An 8,865-nucleotide genomic window follows, 5' to 3' on the forward strand; every position below is an offset into this window, starting at 1 on the left:
GCAATCCTATCTTTCATGGAAGGAATTTGATACACATTCTTGTTGCTGAATACATGCCTAGACAGCGGTGATTTAGGGCATCTAATCAGGCTCCCACAGTATCATCCCATCTGTTTGGCCACATTTTCTTTCTTGTGCTCATTGTGCACGATTTCTGCTCGCCGGGTGGCTCCTGGCTGCAGTTCTACGCTCAGGGGAGTCCCGTTTTCTCAGCAGGCCTCTGCAGCGAGTCTGTAGCCAACGTGTGGCTCTGCTGCCATGCCAAAGGTGCCGTTCCCTTGCCCAGCCTGGCTGCAGCCGGGGGATCTGCTGGGCACGGCTGGGGATTTTCATGGCCAAAAGCCTCCAGCGTCCTCACGTCGACATCTGCTCATTGCTTTGGAGAGCACAAATGGCAGAACACTCATCTCAGCTGACAAATGTCATTTATTGCAGATTGCTACACCTGCACTGACAATATAGAACTCTACAGATCTAACTTTAAGTTAAAAAAAGTTCTTTATTAGATTTCTACAACAATGCAAGGTAAAAATATACAAATACCAACTTCCGTTAACAAGAATTAATTTATTGCCAACCTCTACAGCAACTCGCTATACACAAAGATCAATTGAAGGTTAACAACTTAATTTATTGCATACTACTACAAGCGTACAGCCCATATATCAGTAGAAAAATATCAATATCCCTCTCTAATTAGCCCTATGCCAATAACTCAATAAACAGCATATTTAATAATTCAATAAACACATATTTAAATAGAAAATTCAATATTTAATAACTCAATAAACACATTTAAATAGAAAAAAGACATTTATAACCACCACAATATACAGATAGAAATATAGATTAAATATTAGATATTACATACTATATCTATAAATAGATACATACAACAAACCTATCTATAGGCAACCATACCAATCTACATATCCATACAACTAAATCAATACAAATATATAGCTGTACATCTCAACACATATGTAAATATAGTTACACCTAGAAATAGATCAATATACATAGAAAAATATAAAAATAGACATATATACCTAACCAAATACTACTATACCTATTTAAGTAGCCATATACCTATAACTACATCAATAGAAATAGATACCTAGAAAACAGTATACATAGGAAACAGAACTTAACACAGATATAACGACATACATATATACTTAGATAGATATATACACATATATATAATTACAAACATATATGTATATATATACATAGCATACACCCATAAATATAACAACATACATACACAAATATGCCTATACAAATAGCAACCTACATATAAATATCCATGTAATGGTCACTATCTTATGAGCAAGTCCATACATCTTTAAACAGAGATACAAGAAGAGGGATTCCAGCCGCCCCATCATCAAAGCCTCTCCCTCGGTCTCTTCCTCCCGTGCAGAGCAGCTCTCCTGGACGGGGACAGCAGATGGGACACCTGGCAAGCAAAGGGAACACCGAGTCAGGATCGAGACGTTTCCCTTGGCAGCACCTGCGCTTCCATCGGGGAAGAGGAAATCTCAGAGCCTCCCCAGGAGGGTTAGAAAGAAAAAGCAGGCCCAGCGGGCCAGGCTGCGGCGAGCGCAGCCCCGGCCGGACCGTCCCGCAGCCCCCGGCAGCGCGGCACAGCCGGCACCGCTGCCGGGCCCTGCCGGCACAGCTGCCTTGCCCAAGGACAGCCCCTGTGCCGCCCGGGGCAGCCGCGCTGAGCGGCCCCAGCACGGGCAGGGCCCGCTCCTGCCCAGCCGGCCAGTGCCCGCGGCCAAAGCCCACGCCACCCTCACGCCCACCCTGCCTCAGCAGCCCTGGGGCCTCACCCAGGGTCTCGGGCGGCAGCAGCAGGTCCCCGTTCGCTGCTCTTGCTGGCGGCCTTCCGCTTCTCCCTGCTGGTTCTCGTCACTCTCCGGCTCTTCTCAAGGTCTTCAAGGCAGCTGTGGCAAAAGTGGAGGCTCTGGAATTGGTTCCAAGGCCTGGCAGAGCTGCAGTCCCGGACCTCTCCGTGCTCCCTGCTGGCCCCCTCCATCCCCTCAGCCCTGCCATGCCCTTGGCAAACGCACAGCCGCCTTCCGTTTCTTCAGACCCCCACAGTCCTCTCATGCCCCTCAGTCCTCTCAGATCCATCCTGTCCCCTTAGACCTGCCAACCCCCTCAGCCTGTGCCACTTCCCTTTTACCTCAGTGCCACTTCGCCCTCTGCTCCCCCAAACCCCCCAGTCCCACCAGCACCTCAAGGTCACCGTCCTTTCAGTGTCACTGCCTCCTCAGCGCCCTCAGCCCCCTCTGTCTCACCGTCCTCCAGCAGCTCCTCAGGGCACAGGGCCTGCGGCCACCGGCAGCTCCCACCGCTCCAGGGACACCGGGGCTGCAGCTGCTGCTCCGCCCGGCCCGGCCGCCAGCTCGGAGCCAGCACAGGAAGAGGGGACAGAGGGGGCACAGGGGGAAAAACAAGAGATTAAAAAGGTGGCTGAGGGCAGAAGGAGCTTAGAATGCAGCCTAGGCCTATATAAACATCAATCTATGTATCTAAACACCCAAATATCTCTAACTATATAACTATGTACATTTATAAATACAACTTATATATATATAAATTTTTCTCTACACATATATAACTATAACTGCAAATCTATAACTGTAACTGCCTATGTATAAATACAATTATATCATATCTATAACTATATAAATTTACACAGATCTATAAATACATGCACCTATAAACACAACTGTATAAATCTATAAATACTATATGTAACTAATAAGTAGAGTATAAATACTATAAATAACTATATGGATATATAATTATAACTATAGACATCTATAAATCTAGCTACAAACAGAGGGATTCCACCTGCCCGATGGTCACAGGCTCTCCCTCGGTCCCTTCCTCCCACGCAAGGCAGCCCTCCTGGAGAGGTAGATCAGATGGATATCTGGGAAGCAAAAGGAACACTGAGTCAATATAGGCCTTCAGGCATCTCTCCTTTTGGAAGTAACTGCCTTTCTATCAAAGACTGTAAAAGGTGACCTGAAAGGCAGACTCTCACTTGGGAGTTTGAAGGCTGCTCTTTAGAGAACAGGGAGCATTCCAAGTTTGCAAAACCTCCAAAGGTTTGAAGTATCCCGACAGAGTCTCAGCACCCGCAGTGCAAATGGCACCAACGAGAGCCTGAAGCTCAGACAGTCCCAGCTCCCACACAGAAGCCCAGCCTTGTTCTTCCTCTGTGCTGACAGAGACACCTCAGTCCTCACTGAAACGGCTGAAGCTGAAGGGTGCTGTGAGCTGGGTTATGAACCAGCTCCATTACCTGGGACCTACAAACTGCCCTCTGCAGTGAGCAACAGCGGCTTCAACTCGACCATCAGCTCTGGCAGGAAGAGCTGGGAGGGAAAGAGCTCCCCATGAGGCCTGCAGGCTGCACCAGCCTTGCTCAAGAATGCAGATCCAAGGTGCTCTCTCTCTCCTGTTAGTTCTCGCTAATTTGGGGTAAGTTAAGTTTTTCCTTTCCAAATCATAAATCCCTGTGGTTTATGATTTGTTTGGCCTCTGAGCTTCTGCTGCTTGTATTTTTAACGTGGCTCACTAGGGCTACCAGCAGATTGGTCCTACATTGATTTAATGTGCTGACACAAAAAGCTCAGACTTCTACATTGACTTTTTGCTGGGGTTTTGCTCTCTTGCTTCAAGAGTCACTCAGTGCTGCCTCCAGAGCACTGTCACCCTGCAGCAAACTCATCCACGGACTTCAGCTCAAAACTGGGACAGCCGGGTTGGTGACACAACTCCCACAGGGTCAGGGTTATTCACGGCTCTCTGGCCACAGCACAGCACTCGGTGTCAGTGCCTCTGGAAAAGCGTGGAGGGCAGGGCTCGGGGAGGCTGTGCCAGGGCAGGATTTGAACGAAAGGCACCAGGGAGCACCAACCCTGCAGACAGGAACTCAACTCTTCTCATCTCCCTTCCTGCCAGAGGCAGGCTCAGAGCAGCCGCCTCAGAGCTCTCTAAAGCAGTGTGGGCTCTCTCCTTACCAGGCTCCTCGGGCTCCAGGGAACTGTTCCCGCAGCTCATGGCGCCAGGCAAAGCTCCTTCTGCTGCAGCCCTGTTCCCAGCCTCCCCTCCTGAAGACTCAGGGGCAACACTAAGATTGACCTGAAAAGAAAACCAGAAAGAAAGAAACCCAAAGATCACTCACTGTTTTCTGCAGGGACACAGTAGATCAGAGCCTGCCACATTTTCTTCTCTTGAAGAAGAAAATGCTCTTGAAAACTGCTGTGTCTGAGTTTACAGAAGACAGAACTTCATCACACTTGGCAATGAGATATTGGGCATCCCAAAAAATCCCACACTCCACCTTGACTCTGTCCTTCCTGGCTAATATATCTGCAGCAGGCAGTGGGTCTGCATATTAAACAAAACAGAGAAATTCTTTGGCAAAGTTGTATAATAATATGCAAAAAGGCCAGTGCCACCACAGGAACTGAACACTCCAGGCAAGGCTGGGAAGAGGCAAGGGTTAAGAGGAAGGGGATTCCTAAGTCAAAGAGGGAATCCGGCAAACACAAGGACTCATGGTCCCTGACTGAACTGTTCTTCCACACAGAAGCAGCCCCTGGGCTTCAAGGAGTCCTTAACCCTTTCATGTCCAGCATCATCATTGTCCTGCTCACCAATCACACAAGTCATGGGGCCTCAAAACCAACACTTCTGCCCCCTAAAAGCTCCACTGCTCACACACTTTCATCCCTTGTTCCTAACAAAGTCTGCACCCCAAAGGCCTTCAACAGTGGAGAAGATTGACTTCTCAAACACAGTCCAAAAGCTGCCAAAGCTGACAAAGTTGACACTGAACACATGCAGTGGGCACTAAGGAAAGAGTCCTGCCAGCTCCTGGCACAGGGATGTGCCCCTCCCTCCACAGCCCTGAGCACAACAGCAGAACAGTCACATCCAGCTGCAGCTTTGCAGGGACTGCATGGGAGCACACATCTCTTCCCACAGAGATGCCCAAGAGGAAGGTGCCTGAGCTCTGGAACACGGAGAGCAAGACTGGCAAGTTTGCCCAGCTGAGGATTTGCCAGATAGAAACTGGAATGGAGGCACCAGGCTACTGAGAGGACAAGAAAGCTGCAGCTCCAGCCCATCCCCAAGCACGGCTCTGGCAGCGCCTGCACGCTCGGCTCGGCACAGCTCACACAGCAGCAGCAGCAGCAGCAGCTGCAGCCCAGCCCTTGCTTTGCCTTGGCCTTCCCACCCAAAACAGGTAGAGCCCACGTCTGCTGCTCTAACAGAGGCACCTCTCGCATGCCCCTCCCTGCAGGGGACACTTTGCCTTCAGTGGCAAATTCTCCCCACACTCTTCTCTTCTTTCCCATCACACAGAGCCTCTTAGAACCTACAGAGCATCACCACAAAGGCCCCTGCACCAGGGATTCTTCCCAGCAAAAGGAGCACCCAAACCGGGCCACCACAGGCTCACACCTCTCATCCTCACTAAGGGGGGAGACTTTCCATTCCCTCTTCTTTTGGAATCTTGCTTGACCAAGCAAATCCTTCCTTGTCCATTCAAAGCTTAATCCAAGAAGCCTTTGCTTCTCAGCCATGCAACAACATTCACAGCTCTCAGCCCAGCCCCGTTCATTCCCACCCAATGGAGTTACCTGAGCACAGGGACACCTTTCAGGCAGGGATGGTGACAGCATCTCCTCCAGTGTCTCAAGAACAAGGTCAAGATCAAGGGGTGGCAATTCCTCCTGCCCAGGACTATTCCAAGCCCAGCTGGAGGCCGTCCATGCTGCCCAACCAGCACTGCCACGTGGAGCACTGGGGGCTGAACTGCCCGGTGTGGCTGCAGGAATCCAAACACATTGGTCAGGCTCCAGAATGTGGCTTTGGGACACAGAGCTCTATTGCTGCCTTGCAGCAAACATCACAGGAAGCACACAGCAAACCCAATTCCAGAAATGTATTCCAACTTCCCAGGGGATTGGAAGACTGATTTCTTCCTCTCAAACAGTATTTCTTCTAATTGATGGGTATGTATATTAAAGGATGGATTGTAAAACTGATCTACACACAAAGACTTTGTAATCTCAGCCTTTTCTATCTCCCCAGCAGCTTTTGGATGTGGCTGCTTCTGAGTTTCTCATCCCAACAGACCACAGAAAGTGGATGCACCCAGGAAGAGCCCAGATCTGCAGACACACATGCTAAAATTCAACTGTGATTGTATTGTAAAAAGCAACCTTGTGGGTGAGGCCGTATTCTGCAGCTGCAGCGTTTCTGGGGACACACAGAGCTCCCTGAAATTTAATAGCCTTCTTTGCAGGAGAGACAATCTGCAACCTCTGCAATATCCTGTCAGCATCCTAGTTGGGCTTCATTCCAAGGAAGATGGGGGTGCACTTGACACTGACCGCTTGTGGACCAATGTTTTTTGCCTCTCCCTTTCATCCCTACAGAGAGGCTGCCTGGAAAACGGCCAGAACACCCTCCAAATCTGGAGGAAGGACAGCAAAAGCAGACAGAGATTGGCTTTGTTTTCACGGTGCTGCTTCCCCGTACACTTGACACTTTCTACCTGATTCTCACTTGAGATCTACCCATGACAGAGCACTGTGCAAAAAGACTTCAAACGGTCACTTTCCAGGACCTGTTTGAAAAGCAAGGGTACAAACTCTCTCCCTACCTGATGGGCTGTAGGCTGGGGTGTGCTGCTCTGAAGATGTGCAGCTGCGCTTCTGTGGAAGGGCCACGGAAGTTCTCTGATGGTCTACAGGAACCAGGGGAACCATGAGCTCAGGGTGGCGTTTAAGGTCCATGCGAACCAGTGGAATGATGAGCTCACGCTTGAGTGGAAATTTCCATGTGCCTGGTTCCTCTGATGAGACCCCAGAAAGTCCAGAGGTGGCAAACATTCTCTTGGGAGGTGGTGGGGAAGCGTCAGACTCCTGAGCACCAGGACTTGCCTTGGGAGGTCTGGGAGGCAGCTCTAAACCCTCAGGTGAGACAGCACCGAGGTGCTGGTATGAGGGAGCTGTGTAGGAAGCAGGGAAGAGGAAAGGAGGCAAAGGGAAGACTAGGTCAGTATTGGTTCCCAGGTATGCTTCCCTCGGCAGCAACTGTACTTCTGTCAGGGAAAAGCTCCCATCCCCCCAAGCAGGATTACAAAGAAGAAAAAAAAAAAACCAACATGTTCCCGGGCTATTCAACAACCAATTTCTTGTCTACTTAGCTCTCCCCTACTCGTTCAACCGTCTGGGAAAACCGTCCCACTGCAATTCCTTGGCAGGAGGCAACTGCCAGAAACCCAACTGCTGGGTCTTTCCCTCTGCTCCAAAGGGACAGGAGGCTCCCTGCAGCTGGGCGGGACCACAACCGAGCCCTCGGCTTCCACACCCCCACGGAGAGCTCCCCAAGCAACCCCAGGGCCGGGCAAGGAGCAGAGCCAGCCACAGCTCGGGGCTGGGCCAGCTGCAGGCCCAGCGGGCCAGGCTGTGGCGAGCGCAGCCCCGGCCGGACCGTCCCGCAGCCCCCGGCAGCGCGGCACAGCCGGCACCGCTGCCGGGCCCTGCCGGCACAGCTGCCTTGCCCAAGGACAGCCCCTGTGCCGCCCGGGGCAGCCGCGCTGAGCGGCCCCAGCACGGGCAGGGCCCGCGGCCAAAGCCCACGCCACGCCACCCCCGCGCCCGCAGCTCCCACCCCGTCTCACCGGCGCTGGGGGGGTGCCCGGCGAGGAAGTCCAGCAGCGGCCGCTCCGTGTTGAGCTGCTGGAAGCGGCTGCGCTGGCGGCTGCGCACCTCCAGCCCGGCTGCCAGCCGCTACCTGTTGGCCCTGGTCAGGCGCTTGATGCGCAGGAGGAGGTCGGGGCGGTCGCGGCGGAAGTTGGGATTCTGGAAGTGCACGATGGGCCCAGCATCGCCCGGCACAGCCGCGCCAAAGCAACCCAGCACTTTCTGGAAGCCGTACAGATTGAGCTGCCGCACGACGCTGCCGAAGTGAGTGGCTTTGAAGGAGTCCGGGACCGCCGCCCCTCTCTCTCTGCCCGCCCCGTCGGCGCCGGGCGGGCTGAGCAGCTCCTGCTCAAAGAGGGCGCGGTCGATGAGCAGCCCCCGGCCCTGGGTGTCCCAGCGCACGGAGCGGACGCGGGGGCTGTTCGCCAGGCGCCACAGCTTGGCGGGGAAGGTGCTGGCATCGAGCCCGGCGGGCAGCGGCAGCTCGGCCATCGCGCCTGTCGCCCACTGGCGCCGCAACGGCCGCAGCGCAACGGCCGCAGCTGCAGCGGCGGCGCGCGGCCTGAGGGGGGCGCTGCGCTCGGCCCCGCGCGGGAACGAGCGGCACAAAGCCGGGGCTGCGGGCACAGCGCGGGCGGGGCGGCTCCCGGGGCGCTGCCCGGGCACGGCACGGACCGGCACGGGGCAAACCCTTGCTTTCTCTGCCTGGAATCGGCCTTCTGCCTTTGCTTCGCAGCACGACCCCAAACCACCAAGGCAAGCGTAGCAAATTTCAGAAAGGGTCCGAACTGAGGAATCCCATGGGAAACTGTTCCTATGTGTCAAGTGACAGCCGCATCTCTCTGTGTTCCGCATGGCTGAAGGGAGGGAGGAAAAAGATCTTCGACTGAGTAGCTTCACTCTTTTGCTTGGGGTTGCTAACAGAGTTCCCTACTTCAAAGCAGACTGGTCCAACAAGACCAGGGGAAATGATGAAAAGGAGACACTTGAGGACTTGCTTTTTGCCTCTTTTCCAGCTAACTGGCTGGTTCTGTCTCACTGTCTCTGCCTGTCTTGGGCACATTTGGCCCATTTCTCATTCTCTGGAGTCAGAAGCAGCAACAGGAAGGGGCAG

The 8,865-nt window shown here is 52.8% G+C and overlaps 1 pseudogene; it reads right to left on the minus strand.

The window, feature by feature from the left end:
• Positions 1-479: 479 nt before the first annotated feature.
• Positions 480-8,606, minus strand: LOC116438295 (annotated as a pseudogene).
• Positions 8,607-8,865: the final 259 nt, after the last annotated feature.

The sequence above is a fragment of the Corvus moneduloides genome, chromosome Z (assembly GCF_009650955.1).
Source record: "Corvus moneduloides isolate bCorMon1 chromosome Z, bCorMon1.pri, whole genome shotgun sequence".
In the NCBI taxonomy this organism is placed as follows: domain Eukaryota; kingdom Metazoa; phylum Chordata; class Aves; order Passeriformes; family Corvidae; genus Corvus; species Corvus moneduloides.